Consider the following 16,433-nt stretch of genomic DNA (forward strand, 5'->3'; position numbering starts at 1 on the left):
TGCAGCCAGCAGTTGCTTCTATCGCTAGACCATTTCACAGCTTATTTGCTGTAAGTTTTCACAATATTCGATAGAAAGTCTGAGAGACTTGAGGAGAAAATACAGAATTTTTTTTTAACATGGTGGCATTTGACCAAACAGGAGGGAGGAGGAGAGGTAATGTGAAAGTCGAAAGTGTAACAGAGGCTAGAAATTCTTGAACAGATGTAGCAGGTGTAAACATGTTTCCTTATTTTGGATCCTGGATTTAACATCCTCCTACAAGACTTCCATGTGCTCAGGAAAAGAGGTTATATGTGCAGATGGTAAACTGCTAAAATGCCCAGAAGGTTCAAACTCATCTGTGCTTGTGAAGACAGGGAGAATTTGCCGTCGTCTGACTCACAGGTGTTTGGAGCGCTCTGCATTAGAGGCAGGTTCTGCAGTGCTGCTCTGCTCGAGCAGATGCCTTGGGTCGCACGTTGGACGCACACAGGCTCTTTTTCTCCTGATGTCCAAGTGGCTAAGAACATTAGGAGAGCTCCCTGGAGCAAGGAGGTGGGGAGAGACTTTTTGGCATGTGGTCCACACAGTCATTACAAATTGAGGCTCTGGGCTGTTGCTGTCCCTGGGCTGCTGCTCTCTCTTCCTGACACATTGCACTGCCTCGGGTCACTGCCTCACTGCTTGCCTGCCCATTGTAGTTTTGATCATACATTCCCTTTTGGCACAGAACAATTATTTTCTGCATTCTGCTAGGTCCTCTTCCTGTTTGTCCCTATTAGTCCATGGCCAGCGCAGGAGCAAAAAGAAGCAGGTGTCTTAAATGCTTGGCTGGAGTGCTGGAATGGGGACGCACTGGGGACAGCTCTGGCTGTGCAAGCACTGCTCACAATGCTCTCGTCCCAGCCTCGCTCAGTGTGGGTAAGCAGCAAGAAAGCACTCAGAAAGCGCCCGCCTCGGAAAGCTGTGCTCGTTATTAATAACAAATGTAATTGTCAGGCCTTGCTTGTAGGGAGGGATGGTGATATCACCACCAGGTGGGCCAAGGATGGGTGCTGCCTTGACAGGTTTGCCCTCAGCCCAGCACTGCCCTATGGACTCCACTCAGGCTGCCTCCTTCGTGGACTTCCCCATCCCCGTGATGTGACGGGCTGACCAGTGCTCATGGCTCTGTGCCTGAGGCCAGATCCTCAGCTCACGTGAATCAGTTGTGTCAGCCGAACAGCTGGCCTTACGCACACTGGCCAGCCTGCACCAGCACCCCTCCAAATCTGCTGCAGGGTCACGGTGAGCCTGGGTGCACCACCCTGAGGAGCAGCTGGCTTGATCCAAATCTAGAAGAGATGTCAGCTGTGCTGAGAAATAGTCAAGGTACCCACTATTTCCTCCCCCCATGTCCCTCCAGTTTTGCCAAGATCTTAAGTAGCTACCAAATCCATCTGCTGGACTTATACACTAGGAAAGGGAGGAACAGCAAGGTGGCAAATTTTGTGGGTGATGCTATGTTATTTATGGTAATAAAAACATGACACATGACAAAAACATGGTCTCATGATACTGAGTAATTGGGTGATAAAATGAAGGCGAAAATGCAGGATAGATCTGTGTATTGTAGTGCCAACGGGAAAAGCAGAAAACTGAGGGCGCTAGACTGGCTGTAACCGCTCTGAGAAGATATCCTGGAAGTCTGTGAAATCTAGATATATTTAAGAAAATGTCAGATCCTTTTTTGGTGTTCCAAAAAGCAAATCAAATTTTAGCAATTATTATGGAAGGAGCAAAACCAAAACCACTACCATGCATTGGTATAAATATCTCTGATATGCCTGCATCCTGAATGCTGTGTCGTTCAAGTCCGCTAGCTTGAACATGGTATGTGGGAACTAGGGAAAGGTCCAGGCTGTAGAAGAGCTTCTGTATCCGAATTTCTAAATAGATTGGGAGTATCTGCCTGGAAAATGGAAGAGTGAGTGGGATATGAGAGAAGCTTGTAAAATCATGAATGGTTTGGAGAAGGCAAATGGGGAATAATTGTAATTGACTCTCATAACACAAGAACTCGGAGCATTGGATGAAATTATTAGGTGGCCTGTTCAAAACAAACAAAACAAGGGCTCTTCTTTACACCCTGCTTTGCTGGAGCGTGCCACTAATTGTCACAGGATGCTGTAATGTCAAAAATTGATACGGGTTCAGAAAACAATTACACAAATTCATGGAAGCAAAAATCCGTCAAGAGCTATTAAATTTAAAGATACCACATCTGGCTCAGGGAAGTCCGTGAGCCACAGCTTGCTGGAGTTTGGGACAGTACGCCAGGGAACTATTACTGCATGCTCACCCCCCTCTTCTGCTGTTCCCTAGGCATCATCTGGTTTTTATGCTTGAGACAGGCTGTTGGGCTGGATGGACTTGTCTCAACCAGCCTGGCTGTTCTTATTTTTGGATGCCAGGAAATCAATTTTTCCACATCCAGCCTGTCCTAAATGATTCCCTTTCTTTCATACAAGGACTTGGGTAGAGTGAATCGTGAATTTGTACTCTGCTGATTACCGTATTCACGTGTAACAGAATTTGAAGTCTCAGGTAACACAGACAGCGTCCTGTGCAGTGAGTTAGTGCATCTCCAAAGCAAGGCAGCAGATGTATATATTTCACTGGCTCTAGTCCCGCCCACATGTTAATTCAACATCTAATGCTCAATCTTCAAGGCCTAAGTAGACGGGGGTTCACTGAATACCAGAAATCTACCTCTCAGAAATCTCTGAGACACACTTTGAGGTCCTACTTTTGTGGGACCAGGGCTAGCTGCAGAAGTTTGTGAAAGCCTAAGCAAAACCCCCTACTGACCAGGGAAGCAGTCTTCAGAAGGCAAGGGCACAACCGTATGCCCAGTCCACCAGAAGAGAGGCAGAGATCGGTGCACCCAGGTACAACTGCAACCATTTCATGTGTTCTGCAGCTTTCTGTGGCTCTAAAAACCACAAATGACCAGTCTCTGAGGTTTTTTACAGCTAAGTCACACATCGTCTTTTCACTGCAAGTGGCTGAGGTGAAGTTTGAGTGGAGCAGCTCATGTCCACTGCTCAAGGAGTCATTGCGTCAACCAGACCAGGATGGCATTTTTTACCTGTTAGCAGCAGCACAGCTGCAGAACCCCCCAATCCTGCACCTCCCAGGCCTGCAGAGCTCACAGAGCACCAAACTGCTTGTGGGATGATCATATTAATCAACTTTCCAGAGGAAACTGGCTATGAAATAATGGGTCCCGTGTGCTGGTAACTATAGTGTGTGTCAGCTATCATTATTCCAGTCTTCTGCCTTTCAAGGCGGGATGCGCGTGCCACGATTACTGCTGAATTTCAGTAATTTCATTAATACTGCTGTTGATGCTACATCAGGGGCTGACCACCCTGGCTTGTGAGAGTGCCTTTGAAGCTCACAGACCCCTGCGGGCTTTGTGTCCCCCAGCCCTCACCCCCCACTCCCACCTCCGGCCCTCTTGGGCAGTAAGCCCCTGCCCGGGCAATACCCGGTGCCTTCAGCCCCCCTGGAGGACCGGAGACTGCAGTTATTTTTATTTTTATTTTATTCTTTGACTGAGCCACCGGCCTCCCCACGCTGAGGCGAGGCCGCGCCGCGGCGGTCTCCCGGCAACGCGGCCTCCCGCGCCCCGCCGCCCCTAGGGGGAGCCCGGCGGCCGCTGGCCGCTCGATGGCCGGGGTGGGGGGGCCGGGTGCCGTTAGCACGGGCAGGGGGGCGGCGGGGACTGGAGGGCGGGGGGTCTGCGGGGAAAGCTCAGCTTCAGCCTCCTCGAACCGAACCAACCCAAATATCGCTCCTCGCCAGCGGTTTCCCGCACGCAGTTTTCACCGGGGGGGTTATGCGGTTGTGCTGTGCGTTGAGGAGCTGCTGCTTATTGCTGGGGGGAGAAGTGGGGGTGACACCGGGGAATCTGGAGAACATTTCAGTTTTGTGAGGATGTTGGCTTTGTTTTCCTAAAAAGAGCTTGCAGGCTGAATCGCTGCACGTGTTCAGTCAGTTCTGGCCCCACCATTGTGGGGTAGGTGGGTAAATAGGATGTGTAAATTTTCAGGTATTAGTAGCTGAAGCGTGCACTAGGAATACTGGTGGTATTGGAGCTGAATGGGTGCTGTGAGGTGTTTGGAGTAGCTGGGTTAGTTTATCTGGGCCCGTTTCTTGGTTCAGCAGGCTAGATTATGTAGCCTGGACAGCAATATTCAGCTGAAGAGCAGTATCTTCTACCTGAAAGATGGTATTTTCTTAAAGGTGCAAATTTGATTAAATACACCCTTGCCTTAGCCCCAAGGAGAAGCGATCCTTCCTGCAATACTCCATCCTGTCTGATGTACCTCTACTCACCTGTCACACATCTACAGGTCTGGTGACAGTAGGAGAGTATGAACGTTCCCTACCTTTGGCGAAGTGTGCCGCTGATGATCACGTCGGAGTGCTTTCATAACAAACTCCAATCATCAGCAGACAAGTTACAATCAAGGTTTTCTTTCCATCCTCAGGCCCACTGCAGGTTTGAATAGTGCATCATTAAAATGATTGGATAACAGATTCATCCACAATGCGGAAATTAAACTTGACCTGTCTAATCATATCATAAATAGCAGTTGGAGGGTATGTTTTAATTCAGCTGTCAACCACAGATCCCATCTAAAATGTGTTGGCATTGGGGAAACAATTATTGGTGAGAAGAGGGAATATTGATAGAAAAGGTGTGTAGAACATAAAGATGCACACGTTTCTTGTTCCTGAATATATTGCATGAGCATAACAGGAAGTTACCAAGAAAAGCATTTATTATTAGGTAAAATTCCAAGCATTGCACCTGACCAATACTGTCTTTAAGATCACTGTATCATACTTGCTGTCAAAAGACTATGGAGTTAACAAAATATTAAAAAAAAAAATTGCCAAAAAATGTCTCAGAGTTATCATGTTCACAGAAGGGGAAAGGAATATGGACCTCTGGTGGATCCTGCTGCATGGACAGGGTGCCTCATTTCTTATGGGAGAACTTCTACAACAACCTACAGCACACCCTCAGTGCCTGGTAATTGCCGTCTGCTCTCGATCTCCTCATTAAACAAGAGGTAGGATAAAGCAGTTTATTCCCTCTTGCACTCTTCCTAAGGGCTAGCTGTGTGTAAACTGGCATTTACTGTACAGTATGTGGCCCTCATTTACTCCCTTTTATGTTGTTTTCCCACCCACACCCTGGAATGTCAAACTGCTTACCTGATGCTGCACTTGTTTAGGAAACTATCCAGGGAAATACGTTCCCATTTATTTGTCGTCTGGGAGGACAAAGACAAGTGCTTCTGACAAGACTTTTGCAGTTGGTTTGGCATAACTTTGCAGAAGGTTAACTGGCTGGGCCTGCCCCTGTTGGTGTTTGCCAACAGTAGCAACATGGGCTGGGAGAGAGCCCCCCTCTCTGTATGCAGAATAAGGTATAGCTGTCCCCTCTCATGTGCCACTCACGATTGGTGAGTATCATACAAAGTTGAACAATCCTCCACAGATCTTCAGGATAGAAAAAGACGCATGAAAATACAATAATTTAAAAATGTGTCAGAACAAATAGCCAAAAAAGAAAAACCAAACAAACCCTATACAGCACACAACAGTGCAATAGACACTCGAAGAAACTTCTAGGCTTCTTTTAAAACGTGCAAGTTCTCTGGCACAGTGTGGGGCAGAACTGATCCATCCTGGTGGTTTGGGAGGCAGCTCACTAGAAGTCCATCACAAAATTGTGCCACACATCTTATTGTTGAAGTCTTTGCCCAGTAGTTTAGGTGTGACAAAGAGTGAAAAAACAAGTGAGATTTCAACATATTGTGGTGGTTTTCAGGGGATTCTTTTAATGTAAGCCATGCAAAAAAGGCTTGGTAGGATGAAACAGAGATAGGAGACTGTGTCCCAGTTTTATGATGTACAGTATCTCGCAAATTCCTGTGAGTTAAAATCAGTGAATAATGCATAATAAATGCATGATTTAACATGATATGTTATCTGAAAAGGAAGCTTTAAGAATATAATTATTATTCTAGGTAGCACCATAAAACCAAACAAACAAACGAAAAAACACCCCCAAAAATATGGTGGATCAAGGAAGATCAGCAACATGGTACTAAAAGTCTTTGGTATCTTTATAGCTGGGGAAGGTTCAGAATTTGTTTCACCTGAAGAAGTTAAAAACAAGGAAAATTTATTTCTGACATTTTCTGATAAAGAAAATTAAAAACCTTGAAAGTATGATTCAAAGCTGAGAAAGATTTATTTTTTTTTGAATTCCAATGTTCTTTTAAAAAATATTAAATGTAATTTCTATTTAAGGATTACTAGCAGTGACAGATAGTGATATCCATTTAGGATAACTGTCTTTTAGTTCAGAGTGTCTCCCATTTACGTTGCAATGCTCAGACTGTCAATATTATTTCATTACAACATAAATAGGAGACATGACTATTATAGTTGTTTTGGTACTAGATAGCAAGAGTCTTCAGAGATATGACAGTAAAATTAAACCATTTTACAATTGTCATATTATCATACAGGTAGTAGTAGTGCATGCACCATGTACTATAGCTATGGACATGTGAAGACATCATGTAAAAAGGTTTGTGTAAAACTTAGCCATTAAAATAATATTTTAAATTAGCCTTTAAAATAACATTCACATTTTAAAGAGTGTCTAATAGTTGCATTTAGGAATAGCTTAGTTGTAAGAAGTTTTGTGGAAAATTTGTTTTTTTTTTCCAGCATTTTATCACCAGCAATTTTTGATAAAAAGTGAACCCACTAGTTTTTTCTCTGTGTGTGTTTTAAAAGGAACGGGCAGTTTTCCTGATTTTCCAGGCTTCCTCCCCAAGCAGCCCCAGCTGAATTGTGTATGAAAGGTTGCTGTCTCTGGTTACTGCCTTACAGATCATGAGGAGTGCTCTGGTTGTCTCAGCAGAGAGGCTTCCACTACAACTTGTAGGTTTGCCTATGGAAAAAGGCTGAGGAAAAGGCATGCACCCAGCACAGATTTTAGGCTTCTCCTGGGCATCAGTCAAGTGTCAGTGAGCCCTAGGAAGGAATAAATGGGTTGCCATAACTCTTTTTGTCCAGTTCCAAACATGGTTTTGCAAAAATAAAAGTCAGACTCTACCTGTGCCCCCCATTTGTGTTTCACCTGTAAGACCACAGCACTATGGAGACTGTCTTTAAACCTCTGTGGGTAACGGACCACTGCTGTTAGCTGCTCTCAATCACTTGTTGTCTTTGGTTATTTCACACTGAAAACAAAAAAATATTTTAATGCTTAAAATGATGACTTCTATAAAGATGGTGTATCTAGTATTTAAATGAGTGTTTTTATGACTTTAGTTATTTATTTATTTTTAATTTCTAAAGGAAGTGCAAATCGTTGTGTGGCCAAATTACACCTACAGACTGACAGTGGGCTTGTCTGTTGTGGTTACCTTTAACAGACCTCCCTTAGAAGTAAGCCACAGAACAGGAATCTGCAAAATGAAGGTAAAAAACAACACCTCACCATAATGAGACCTTACTGGAGACAGAGGATACTCAGGGGTTCCCATCTTAGGTCAAGCAAAACTAGATTGCTGGCAATTTACATTCAGCACAGAAATATTACTTGTCCCATGAATTATTTAGAGTACATACTGCCTTTTCAGTATAGATATGCACAGATCTGAGCTAAATAGAGCTTCAGTCACTAGGGCCTCCAAGTAACACCATGATGCAAATGTTAAGCAGTAATCATAAGGCTCTAACTACAACTGGCTTCCTATTTGCTAGATGCAGATATTCAAACCTTCTGTTCCCAGTGAACACGTTGGGCACAAATGCGACAGTGCCTCACAACACAGAGCAAAAATTGAGCTGAGATTTGCTAGGTATGTAATGAAACGGGGAAGTGGATGAATTTCAAGTGCAACCAATAAAAATAAGCTGCTTGTGTAAGTATTTTGAATATATTCAGTGCTAGCAAGATGAGAAATGGCATAAATCAAAAGTTAGCCATTGCAGAACAAAAGCTGCTGTGGACAGAGGAACTGTAACTCTATAGGCAAAATTGAATTCAGTTCCAGGAAAAATGTGCACCAAACATAGCTGTCTTGACAACCCCATTCAAAGAGCTACTCAAGATGGGAGCTTTATGGAGCTGTGAATAAAAAGCCTTCTGAAACCATAAAAGCATCACTCTGAATCTAAGGTGAAAAAGCTCTAAATTACTGCGACGTGTCACAACCTGTCAATTTATTAGCAGATGCTTCTAAATCAGGATTAGGAACAAAATATTAAAACCTTCAAAAGTGGCATAATGGAACTGTTCTGAAAAGGCAGATAAAATGTACACCAGAGGGCTGAGGTTTCTAGGACTTTTGCTAATGAACTTCAGAAGGATGCAGACAATAAATCAGATCACAAACAGCTGATGCCAATTTTTAAAAACAGCACTTGATTTTAGGCATATGGTACTAGAAAAACTTTTGCAGTGACTTTCTGTGGAAACATTTTAGTCAGGAATAGCGAAGCAAAAGAACGGGGAGCTGCTTCTGCTCTACCTTCCTTTTCTTCAGAAAGTGCAAAAGGCTGTCATTAAATCAGAATTTTCCTTTCCCACAGGGGTGTGTTAATGTTTTACTTCCAAGGCCATGCCTGATGACAACAGGCAGCCTATGTGTTAAGGTAAGGGGTCACAGCAGGGAGGAGGGTGCTGCGAGCTGCCTGGCAGTAGTGCTGCAGGCTGGAGCCTCACTGTGGGGCTGCTGCATGAGCCCAGGGCCACGGAGCTCTTAGGGCAGGTGCGGGAAAAGAGCTGGGTGCACACACAGTGGCTGGGTAAGCAAGGGTGGGTTGCAGAGGCTGTGCCAGTCTCTCACATGGGCAGTGGTCACAGCTAGAGGGAGGGGATGGAGATAGTGATTGCCTCAAATGCCGCATCTGTCCTCAGATGATGTGTGAACGTGGCTAAAAGGGTACTGTGGGGCAGGAGTCTACTTACTTCTCCTGCTGACACTCTTCCACTTTGCTGACATGCTTTGGTCCATGCTGCACCCATGTGTGTCCCCTCTCCGGCAAATGCCCTAAGCCCTTCACTAAAGAGTTATTCTCATGCTGTCTGACTCAGTGAATATTCAAGCATTGCAAGCAAAGTGGAACAGATCCAAAAGGAGAGACTGAGGCAAAATGACCTCATAAGGCAATCTTCTTGCATTTAGGGCACACTTCTGAGGCTGTGGTTCAGTGAACCAGTGCTCCTCCTATAGGATCAAATGCAGCCCGGATGGATTTGTATTCCAAGTGCTGACACTGGTTTTGTGCTGGTTCCAAAAATGTTGATGGGTTATCTTCAACACCCAGCTTTATGCTGACAGAAACTGCTTGTTGTCCTGCAGCCAGCAAAAGGCCAGTGCAAGGGTAAAGGCAGCATAAAGACCAGTCACAAGGCAGGTTCAAGAGAAATACGCTTGTTTGCTCCTTTCCGACCTGGATCAGATTGGTACTTGTGGTACATGTACAGATTTGTACAAATTTGTGGCTGATCAGTGGATGCAGGTGTTGGAGATGCATTCTCAAATCCTTGCTCTAGAAGTGACTGAGACAGAGAACAGTTACTGTAGAGTGGATTGTTGAAGATACTTGCCCAAGGGGGGGGAGATCTTTTCTTTCTGACCCTGATCAAGTGACTGTCAGTTTATTGAAAAATTGAAGAAATTACAACACACAGTCCTGAGAATATCTATTCCCTCTTCTGTGGGGAATTGTACTAGAGCTTGTTGAACTGTTTCCTTGAAAAACAATTTTAAAAGGAAAATGATTTTATCCCCCAAATCCCTTTTTGTCTTGTTCAAAATGCTTGTGTTTTTCTACAGAAATAGAAGAAAATTGGATATACCAAACTCCATCTTCTGCTGAGGACTCAGCTGAATCAAGCACTTTAGTTTGCACACTTTGTGCCCCTAACTAGATATTCCATGCCAAGAGCTGCTTACTGTCTCCCATGCTTGGAGAAAGCTCGCCCCCTTTCTCAAAGACTAAACCAAATATATTCTGTTCACTGTATGCTAATTAAGAAATAATGGACACAGCAAAAGGGCATTTCCTGGGGATTAATGACTGGCTGGGTGAGTGGATGGCCTGAGACTTTTAATTAGAAGTGCAAGCTTCCTCTGTTCTGTCACAGGAACTTCCATTTAAATTAGGTTCTATTGAATTCAGAGGTTTTTCATGGCACTTAGTTCACCAGTGCTGACAGGTCCATGCCCCCCAGTTTAATGGGTGGCAAAGCACACTAGAAAGATAGCTTTCAACTGTCTCATCGCTGTGAAAGTATTACTTCTACAAGTGTGTCCAAAGATGCTCATTTGTTCTGCTGGGGCCTTCAAAAAATTTTGACTGGTTCACCTGTGGTAGTGAAAGAGTTGTTTTCAAAGTTGCAGGTGTGGGAGGTCATGTCAAAGGATCCTGTCCATTTGGAGTCTACACTGAACCCCATCACAGCCCATCACCTACATAAAGATGGGGAGGAGAGGGTAGGAGGTGGACTTATGGAAGGAATGAGAAAAAGAAAATATATGGAAACCAGGGATGTGTCTTGCCTAAGCACAAATAGAAGAAGCTTTTTTATGTGCTGAGTGGGCCATGGCAATGGCTGTGGCATAAACCCAAGACAAAATAAAACTCCTTGAGTTTGTTTCCTTAAAAGCAAAAGAAAACACATCTGTTGTGTGTTTTTGCTGTTGAAAATCCAAGATCTTTGCCTTTCCTGAGCAGAGGTTATGCTATATGCTACCTTTGTTCCAGTCAAAGAGTAAAGCCCCGAGGCTTTAAGAGCTGCTGCCAAGGGCAGTATCTGTGTAACTCAGTCAGGCCTGGGTAGGAGACCTGCTGGTCACAGCAGACATGAGCTGGACCCAAGGCAGGAATGCTGGAGTTAACCTCTGTTGGGCATGGAAGTGCCTCAGCATCTCCATCGCATGCCTGCCTGTCATTGCTGAGCTGGGACATTATTTTGGTCTTCAGCTCTTCCAGAGCTTGTGCTCTATCTCCCTTTAGTACTCATTAGCAAAACAAAAGCAGGATCAGGCCCTAAATTTATGGAAATTAAATGCTGTCAAATCTGTTTAACTCCTCTAGGACTTTTTCACAACTTTATTATAGTTGCATCAGAGGCTGATTTGTTAGGAAATAGTAACATATTTTCTGCTCCCCCTCTCATAGCACTACTGTACAGAAACTGATCTGACAGGGAACAAAAATCTCAGGCTGAATCAAGAAAACAAGTCATCGTGCATTTAGACTGCTAAAATACATTATTGGAAATAAATTCGGTGTTATGCTGAAAGCCAGCAATGAAATCTCATTGAAGATGGTGGGTGAGAAAGCCTCCCTTCCCTAAGGAAAAGCCTAAAAATTACCTTCTTTATGGAACATGCTCACTGAAACCCTAGGAGCCACACATACCTACCACGCTGCACACGCCTGGCAGCTCTGAGAGGTGGGGGCTGAGGCAGTTCTCCAGGATCTGGCTCTAGGGACAAGGTGGCATATGATGAAAATGAGCAGTTCAGAAAGTGACAGCAGAAACATCAGAGAAGCAGACAGAGGAAGTCACAAGGACACACCAGAGCCAGCGAGGAAAATCCTTGTAGCCTGACCCTGAGAAAAAGCTAAAAGTGAGCAAGCTTGGGTTCTGGCTCAAAAGAAGCTTGGAAGTGTGAAAAGGGAAAGCACCACCTTTTGTTTTGACTCCTGCTGTGCCCAGGGTAACAAGACATTGTGTACATTCTTTCTAAATAAACAGAAGCATATTAACAAACACAATTCACTCTCATCCATTTGTTCTCCAAAAAGAAATAACCTGTAGGGACCCTGAATATTGGCTAACCACACGGTCGAAGAGGGTGATATTAATATAGGGAACTTTCTCCTTGGAACTGATTTTGTCTATTCCTGCTTCTAGTAAAAGATTTTAATCCTGGTCTGTGATGATATTGTCATTAGCATTGTCATAGCAACTGATAAACAAGGAGAAAGCGATGTGCAACAACTTTTTTTTTCTTTTTTTTTCTTTTTTTTTTAAAAAGGCAGTCCAAATGTCTTACTAACAAGTAATTTGGTGGCAGAATTCAGCAAAGCACTTGCACAGTAAACGGGTTTATCTTTAAACATAATGCTCTTTTCCATTTTAACTGAGCATAAAATTGTATCTGTAAAGGATCGGCGAACAGGCAGGGCTTCATGCCTCTTGAGCAGATCCATGTGACATATGGTCTTTCCAAGCAAGTTTTATCGGCTGTGCACAGTAGCAGCAGATCTGAGCTAATGTTCCTGTGAAAACAAGTGAGGGTTTATCCAAAACTGAAGAAGGGGAGGAGAAATGCACCTTTGCCCTGCTGTATAGATTTAAAAAAAAAAGAAATCTTACGTCAAACTTATGACATACCAATATAGATATAGCTGCTACTGGTAGTGACTAACTCCAGCACACAGGCGGAGCGAGGATGAAGGCAACTCAGTGCCCTGTTCAGTTCCCTGTCCACCAGTGATGCCCCGGGCATATTTCAGCCACAGGTTGCCCTGAAGCCCTGCATGGAGCAGGGTGGCTAATGGGGCCAGGGGGCATCGCTGCCCAGAGGGGCTTGCCCCCAACCTCTTCCCAACACAGGTGCTGTAACCAGCACAGAGCACGTGTTGCTTTTTTCTAGATGGGTTGCACAAGGTGCTAAGAGCACCTGGCCTCCCTGCTCCCAAACAGCCTGCTTCATGCTGGGAAAATGGTCGAGGACTCTTTACTTAGCAGCAGTGAAAGGCAGGATGAGCCTCATACACAAATACACACATCTTGTGTCTATTTTAGCACAGAGATCAGGCCAAATAATGGCCCGAAATTATTTTCAAGCTCACTGTAACCTCAGCTGGGGACTCCTGCCACTGACTAGTACTAGAAGTAAGCCCCGTAAATGAATTGGTGCTGGCATTACAAGTGGAAGAATAAGGCAAAAATTAATGGATTGTAAAACATTTCTGCTTCGAAAGGATTTTACTATAGTAATTGTACACATACAGAACAGAAATAAACAAACATATGCTCATATGGTTGTATTCCCGCATACACTTACACACACACACACACATATTTATAAATTGTATTTACATTTACATTTACGTATGCATATGTATAAGTGCATTAAATAACAGGTAACATACAGGGAAAGCTGAATTGTAAAGGAAAAAAGTTGGAAAAAAAGTATGTGTGGCTCCATTTCTCCACAGAAGGCACATGTTCAGAAGAGCTTTTAGTGTGCTTGAATGGCACTAAGATGCTTTTTTAGTTATGAGTGATTTTTCTCTCATTCTTTCAACAATTTAATATTTTGTAGGTTGAGCTCCTCAAAGTCTTCTCATCAGCAAGAATTAATTCCCTCCATTCTGAAGTCTTTCATGGGCACTTCTCTCTCCCCTTCTGTCTGTGTCATCCTTCTATTCCCAAGCTAAGTGCCAATTTTACCTCAAATTCTTTATGAAGTTCAGCGAGATTTTTGTTCTAGGTGGAGTTGAGATTTCTGAAAAGCATTTGTGCAAGTTTTTTGGAATTGACACAAGGCTGAACATGAAGGATGGAGCCAGAACCCATCTATTTACTATTAGCAGCAGACTGAAATGAACTTTCAGACAAATTGAACAGTTGCAGCAACATTTCAGTTTTAGACAACTGTGATTCCACCAAGGTAATATGGAGAAAGATACCAGTGTAGGGGAACATCTGGGTCAGAACTGAGGCACTAACAGTACAGCCTGTGGACTGTCCCAAATCCTAAAATTGTAGGGGAATTAGCAGGTGAGATACATATTTGTTTTGTGGCCTGCCACTTCGCTTAGGAATAACATCTGCCTGTATTAAAGCTACACAATGGAGCGTATGAAATGAATCTTTTGCAATCTATACAGATAGAGAAGAAGCAGGCAGATGCCAAGAAGAAAAACACACAAGTAGTGATAGGCAGCTGCCCTGAGGAACTGCGAAGAAACCACATCACCTCAAAGCATCTTTTCATCTCTGACTTTGTCTTGGGACAGGGGAACCAAGCAAAGTCACTAACTCCAGGATGGTAAAAACAGCCATAAATAATAATTAATAAGTTGTTAATAGACAAATATTAATCGTGTGCTAACATAAAACACTGTGGTATAAATATAGCACACAAAATACTCTGCAACAAAGTAAGAAATGCAAGGTGCTGCACCTGGGTCAGGGCAATCCCAGATATGAATGAGTACAGAGTGGGAGAAGACATCACTGAGAGCAGCCCAGCAGAGAAGGACCTGGGGGTTCTGGTGGATGAGAAGCTCGACATGAGCCAGCAGTGTGTGCTTGCAGCCCAGAAGGCCAACTGCGTCCTGGGCTGCATCACCAGAGGGGTGGCCAGGAGGGGAGGGAGGTGATTGTCCCCCTCTGCTCTGCCCTTGTGAGGTCCCATCTGGAGTGCTGTGTCCAGGTCTGGGGACCCCAGCTGAGGAAGGATGTGGGGCTGTCAGAGCAGGTCCAGAGGAGGGCCACGAAGATGATCAGGGGGCAGGAGCACCTCTCCTGTGAAGACAGGCTGAGAGAAATGGGGATGTTCAGCCTGGAGAAGAGAAGGCTCTGGGAAGACATCACTGCAGCTTTTCATTACTTAAAAGGGGCTTGAAAAAAAGATGGAGAGTGACTTTTTAAATGGGCAGATAGTGATAGAACGAAGGGGAATGGTTTTAAACCAAAAGAGGGGAGATTTAGATGAGAGGTTAGGAGGAAATTCTTCACTCAGAGGGTGGTGAGGCACTGGCACAGGCTGCCCAGAGAAGCTGTGGATGCCCCATCCCTGGAGGTGTTCAAGGCCAGGCTGGATGGGGCCTTGGGCAACCTGATCTAGTGGCTGGCATCCCTGCCCATTTCAGGGAGCTGGAACCTAGAAGGTCTTTAAAGTTCCTTCCAACCCGAGCCATTCTATGATTCTATGAAGAAAGGTTTTGTGCTGACTTGGCAGAAGTAGGTAACAAATGCCGCTTTTAAAATAGCTCTTTCTCAATAAAGGGTAATCGGCTCTTGCCTTTTCTCATTGTGTGAGATATACCAAAGACTTTATTCATTAGAGAGCACTCTGCAAAGTTGAAGTAGGAAACAGGAAAAATAAGGATGTCAATAGGGTTGTAAATTCAGCTTGTATGTCAAGGAAATGACAATAAACTGGTTCACTTTCTGGAAAAATCACTGGTAATATATGCCATTCCTAGAATAAAAGTAACAGACATTCAGTATATCAATAGTTACAAGGAATAGAGGAGGATGTCACTATCGCAAAATCACAGAACTGTTGAGGTGGAAAGGGACCTCTGGAGACCGTCAGGTCCAACCGCCCTACTCAAAAACAGGGGCAACCCACGTAGGTTGCTCAGGGTTTTGAGTATCTCCAAGGATGGAGACTTCACACCCTCTCTGGGCAACTTGTTCCAATGTTCTACCACCCTTACAGTAAAAGAATATTTTTGTTATATTTAAAAGGAATTTCCTGTATTTCAGTTTGTGCCCATTGCCTTCTGTCCTTTCAGTGGGCACCACTGAGAAGAGTCTGGCTCCAGCTTTCATACTGTCCACCACCAGGTGTTTATACACACTGATAAAGTTCTCCAGAACCTTCTCTTCTCCAAGCCATACAGTCCCAGCTTTCTCAGCCTCTCCTTGTATGTCAGATGCCCCAAGCCTTTAATCATCCTTCTGGCCCTTCAATGGACCTGCGCCAGTATGTCCATGTCTCTCTTGTACTGGAGAGCCCAGAGGTGAGCCCAGCACTCCAGGTGTGTCTCACTGGGGCTGAGCAGAGGGGCAGAATCCCTCCCATGACCTGCTGGTGATGCATTGCCTAGCAGCCCAGGAGGCTGTTGACCTTCCTTTCCACAAGGGTACATTGCTCCTGGCAAACTTGTAACTCACTGGGAACTCCAGGGCATTTCCTACAGTGCTGCTTTCCATCCAGCTAGACCCAGCCTGCCTTTGTGCATGGGATTGTTCCTCCCCTGGGGCAAGACTTGACATTTCCCTTTATTTAATTTCACGAGACTCCTGTTGGCCTAGTTCTCCAGTGTGTCAAGGTCCCTTTGACTCGAGGCACAAGCATCTGGTCTGGCAACCACTTTTCCCAGTTTTATAGCATCTGAAAATTTGCAGAGGATTCACTCTGATGCATTGCCCGTGTCATTAATGAAGGCGTTTAAAAGTACTGGCACCGGTATTTTCCCCTGAGGTTCACAACTAGTGACTGGCCTCCTGCTGGGCTTCATGGCGCTGATTGCAGCCCTTTGAGCCTGGAAGTTCAGCCAGTTTACAGTCCATCTCACTGACCATCCACTTAGTCTGTAAT

General features: G+C 44.4%; 2 long non-coding RNA genes across 2 annotated transcripts in view; one reads left to right on the plus strand and one right to left on the minus strand.

Moving 5' to 3' along the window:
- LOC308190919 overlaps window positions 1–8,342 on the plus strand; it is a 119,978-nt gene extending 111,636 nt beyond the window's left edge. Inside the window, exons 8-9 of the long non-coding RNA XR_013947569.1 lie at window positions 4,962–5,108; window positions 7,497–8,342. This is a non-coding gene — a long non-coding RNA (uncharacterized lncRNA). The remainder of the gene's footprint in view (window positions 1–4,961; window positions 5,109–7,496) is intronic.
- The window catches only part of LOC308190923, a 34,021-nt gene continuing 22,691 nt past the window's right edge, over window positions 5,104–16,433 (minus strand). Inside the window, exon 3 of the long non-coding RNA XR_013947574.1 lies at window positions 5,104–7,301. This is a non-coding gene — a long non-coding RNA (uncharacterized lncRNA). The remainder of the gene's footprint in view (window positions 7,302–16,433) is intronic.

The sequence above is a fragment of the Anser brachyrhynchus genome (assembly GCF_964034855.1).
Source record: "Anser brachyrhynchus genome assembly, chromosome: 2".
Classification (NCBI taxonomy): domain Eukaryota; kingdom Metazoa; phylum Chordata; class Aves; order Anseriformes; family Anatidae; genus Anser; species Anser brachyrhynchus.